This window comes from Elephantulus edwardii, unplaced genomic scaffold, assembly GCF_000299155.1.
Source record: "Elephantulus edwardii isolate Elephantulus edwardi_28Jun2011 unplaced genomic scaffold, EleEdw1.0 scaffold00059, whole genome shotgun sequence".
Taxonomy (NCBI): Eukaryota; Metazoa; Chordata; class Mammalia; order Macroscelidea; family Macroscelididae; genus Elephantulus; species Elephantulus edwardii.
The window spans coordinates 6,453,865-6,458,934 of NW_006399809.1; the positions used below are offsets into that span (position 1 = coordinate 6,453,865).

At 40.5% G+C, this 5,070-nt stretch overlaps 1 pseudogene; it reads left to right on the top strand.

Annotated features, from left to right (window-relative positions):
- Nucleotides 1–4,383, top strand: part of LOC102867425 — a 7,963-nt pseudogene extending 3,580 nt beyond the window's left edge.
- The last annotated feature ends 687 nt before the right edge of the window (nt 4,384–5,070 follow it).

The window sequence follows — 5,070 nt, forward strand, 5'->3', positions numbered from 1 at the left end:
CAGTTTAGGTAGGTTGTGCATTTCTAAGTAATTGTCCATGTCCTCTAGATTTTCATATTTTTTTGAGTATAATGTTTCATAATAATCCAATATTAGCCTTTTTATTTTTGTTGGTTCTGTGTGATGTTGCCCGTTTTATCTCTTAATCACATTATTTGTGTCTTTTCCTTCTTTTCTCTTGTTAGTTTTGCTAGTGGTTTGTCAATTTTATTGACCTTTTCAAAGAACCAACTCCTCGTTTTGTTTATAGTTTCAATTTAAACATCTTTCTTGTATTCTCTGCTTTCAGTCAAGACCCATCTGTAATCAACAATAAGTATTGCTTTTTTTTTTTTTTTTTACTGCCTCTTCTGAATCCAGTTTGAATTTCTGGAAGTTCTGTGTTGATGGACTGCTCTAGTCATTTTTAAATAAATTTCAATAAGATTTTACTTGCATGGGATGTTAATTATATTTGATAATTTCCAAATTCTGTTGAATTATATTTTTAATGAGAACAAATATACATTTCTGCCAGTTGGCTAGGTCTCCCAAATTTCTTGACATAGACCAAGGAGCTCTTCCAGGGCTGCATCTGTTTACTTAAACATTTTAATTCATATTCCAGTAACTCCTGGATTCTTATTCTTTACCAATGTCTTCAGTGCTGCTTTTCAATTTCAAAAAAACAAAGATTCTTACCACAGGACTGATAGGCAACATCATGATGGATAGAGAGGAGATTGAAACTATAAACAACTTCATCCTTTTTGGAACATGCTTGGTACTAGCAGTCAGGAAAGAAGGAGGCACATTGCACGGAGAAAATCTGCAGCTAGGGACCTCTCTAAATTATTTAGTAGTAATAATGTCAGTTCAAGGACTAAGGTGCATCTGATTCAGACAATAGTCTTTTTGATCACTTGCTATATATACATCTGAGAACTGGACAATGAATAAGGATGACGGAAAAAGTATTGATGTCTTTGAGCTGTGGTGTTGGAGAAGAGCACTGAATATCCCATGGATGACCAAGAGGACAAACAGATGTATCTTGGAGATGGTGCAGCTGGAGTGCTCTTTGGAGGCAAGAACGATAGGCTTTGCCTCATATACTTTGGGCACACTGCTAGAAGAGACATGATGCTGGGAATGGAAGGTTGCAGAGTTGGCAAAGTAGAAGAAGACCTTTGACCAGGTGAATTGACACAGTGACTGCTGCTATGGGCTCTTGTATGTCAGGAAGTGTGAGGATGGCATGGGGTAGAACAAGGGTCAGATCTTTTGTTCATAGAGTTGCTATCAGTCATACTCAATGGCACTTAACTAACTCACTCAGTAAAGCTTCACTTTCTTTATTCCTTAGAATCAAGCATGCTACTTCCTGAAACGTTTCAATGTGGACAAATTTATTTTGGTACAGTTACTCTGCATTCCTTCTATCCTTTTTTAATGCTTTCTGCATCATTTCTACAATTTACTAGATGTCACTAATTTGAATGATTGTTTCTACTTAAGAGGATCCATTGTTTGACTTTGTCCTTTTATTTTTATGTTTCTGGATGAAAATAGAGCACACATGAAATTTCAATGGCATAGTTGGAGTTCTGATACACTTGGAATTATTGGAGCACATAATGGCAATTGCTGCAGTGTAAGATATCACGAGCTCATAGGATTAAGAACTCTGATTCTGAAGAAAAATACTAAATGTTTTCTATTGTCTTTCTCTTTTTTCCCCTAAAAGTTACATTATTATGATAAAATGTGGAATTATTGTGGTAATATTAAGACAGAGAAATTATGTGAGGGGGAATTGGCAATCAAATTAAATTAATGCAAGAAAGGGGTTCAGCCTATATCAACTTTGCTTAAAGTTTTCTTCTTTTAAGATAGAATTTACATGGTGCAATTCCTCTTCATCTGAAAATTAAAGACTTCATGAAGATTATAAAATTGCTCTAAGGCAATATATACATCCATATTTATATCAAATGCAATATATACATCTATATTTATATCTATTTTGGAAGCAGGAGTGGCATCCACTTCCTAAACAACATACCTCATGAAACTCTATGAACTTTGGTGAATGTTGATAATTGCAGAGGGGCTTCAGGCCTTTTGTTTGAAGGCAATCAACAACAACAACAATAGCATTTATATCTATACCTACACATATACATACATACTTGTGTGTATTTTTAATTCCTTCTTAAATATTTCTATAAACCAAAACAAGTTTCATTCAGTTGATTTTGAGTAATAGCAATCCCATTTGTGTCTAAACACAAGTTCCCTTCTAATTTTTCAGAAGTAAAGCTCCTGATCTTTCTTTTGTGCTGCCTCCAGTAGAGTCAAGCTGCCAATCCTTCAGTTAGCTGAGTATGGTAACTGTTTGTACTACCTCACTTATAACTCCTACCACTGAGTTGATTCTGACTCATAGCAAACCTCCCTCAGCTGTCGGAGGCTGGAAATTTTTACAGGAGGAAACTGCCTATCTTTCTCTATAGAGTAGCTACAGAGCATCCCACAGGTGGATTAGAAATGCCAATCTTTTGGTCAGCAGCCTGATGTGTACTGTAATACACTGTACTGTCTACTCTCTCACTAACGAGTTCTGATGGTATATGGTTTAAGCAATCAGTTGCTAACGGAAAGGTGTGTAGCTTTAATCTACCAGCCCTCTCCACAGGAGAAAGATGTGGCAGTCTGATCTCAGAAAGATTTTACTTTGGAAATCTTGTGGGGCAATTACACTCATCCTGTGTCCTTAACAACACCCAACAACAAGGGGTCCAATACATTCCCCTGTTGTTGTTACATGCCATTGAGTCTGATTCACCCCCAACCCAGCAGGTTTTTTAGAAGAAGTGAATTGCATAGGAGGTGATTGCATATCTTTCTCCCACAGAACAGCTGGTGGATTATAGCGATCTGCCTTTGGGTTGGCAGCATAACTCTTTTCCACTAAGTGACCAACCAATATACCCAGCTGGGATCCTAGAAAGACAACAAAAGACGTATCTTGGCAATGGTAAGAGAAAGGACTTAAACCCATGATCAAAAGACTGACACGGTAAACAATTCTACTTGAGGAGAAAATGTGGGGGTCAAACTCAGGGGCAACAAGAATGATAGAAAATATTTATATAGCACTTGTCATCTTATAGGGCTCTTTAGTGGCCTAGTCAGTAGGCAGCTGCTCTATTAACCCCAAGGTGAGTGGTTTGAGTCCACTAACTGCTCCATGGGAGAAAGATGGGCAATCTCTTCCAGTGCCTCCAGTGCCTCCGAAAACTCACTGAAGAGCAGCTGTGGGTCTAGCATAGTCATCTGGATACTTTGCTCCAATAAATTATTTATTGCTCACCATGATTTTATATTAAATAAGTGTTATTATTTCCATCTTTATTTTACATCTGATAACACAGATTCAAGAATGAGCTAAATTGCGCACTCCAAGTTTTTTGCATTCTGCCATGATTATGAAGTATTGCAACAGGAAATTAATTTTTACATTTAAAAAAATTCAGTACATGAGAGTGGAAGCAGGTGTGAATGGACTTAGAGGTAAGATCCAGCAGAAGAAGTGGCTGCCAAGGTGTTGGAGTCCGTCGACAAGTTTGGCTTGGCCTCAGCGATTGCGGGAGGATTGGTGAACTCTGTCTGTGGGTGTGGGGCACATAGCTGTCCTCTTTGACTGATTCCGTGGAGGCCAGGACACTGTGGTTGGGGAAGGGACTCACTTTCTCATCCCTTGCATACAGAAACCAATTCCCTCTGACTGCCGTCTTAACCTGACAGTGATAACTGCCAACAAAGATTTACATAATGTCAACATCACGCTGCGAATCCTCTCCTGGCCTGTTGCTGCCCAGCTGCCTGGAATTTATTGGGAGGACTTTGACCAGTGTGTGCTGCTGCTCATCACGTCAGACATCCTTAAGTTGGTGGTGGCTCATTTTGATGCTGGAGAGCTAATGGCAGAGAGCGAGGGCAAGGGCGAGGGCGAGGGCGAGGGCCAACGCGCTGGTATCCAGAGAGGTGAGCGATGAACTCACCTTTGGACTAATCCCGGACTACCTATCCTTGACCTTTGGGAAGGACTTCTCAGAAGCAGTGGAAGCCAGAGAAGTAGCTCCTCAGGAGGCAGAGAGTGCCAAATTTGTGCTGGAAAAGGCTGAGCCGCTGAGGAAGGCCGCCATCATTTCCACCAAGGGTGACTTCATGATTGCTTGAGGTTGAGCTCATCGCCAATTCACGATTGTCATTGTGGGTGACGCCCTGACTGAGCTGTGCAAGCCGGACGCTGCAGCGCACATTGCCTTGGACCAGCAACCTCGGAACATCACCTACCTGCCGCAAGGACAGTCAGTGCTGCTACAGCTGCCCCAGTAGGATATAAAGAAGTTCCCAGATAGCCAAACCTTCGTTTGCAAGTAGTGGGAGACAGTAGCAGAAATAACATGTGAGTTACGGTATCCTTTTGGAAAGCTGTAACACTGAAGCTCCAGTGGTGTTAGAACCCCATTGTCACCACCACTATTACTTGGCAAATATTTCGTGGGAATGGCTTGTGGATTCTTATGCCAGGAGTTTAGGGCCAAGAGAGCAACTGTAGTTCTGACATAATCCACTAGAGGGAGCATAATCCACTAGAGGGAGAAGTGGAGGAGTTGAGTGTGGCTGCTGTCAAATGCAGGACCAGCTGAGATGTGGATGAGATGTGAAGATTAGGAAAGTATCAAACAGAAAACTCGTTGTGGTTAGTAGAAATCTGACTCATAGCTGACTTTCTAAAGGTTTTCCAGAGGCTGTAAATTTTGAAGAACATTGCTTGTCTTTCTCCCTTAGAGCTAGCTGCTGGTGGATTTGAACCACTAGAAAGGTGCCACATTTAGACGACATGACTAAAGGAAATATGAAAGAAGATGATGGAAAAGGAGTATCTTGGAAGAGCCCAGAGAGATAGAATAGAATCTGTTATCTGAGATTATTCAGAACATCACATGGCTGATGCAACCACTGTTCAAGAAAGTTTGGAGGTCTGTTGTTCTTATGTGCCGTCAAGTCGCTTGCGACTCA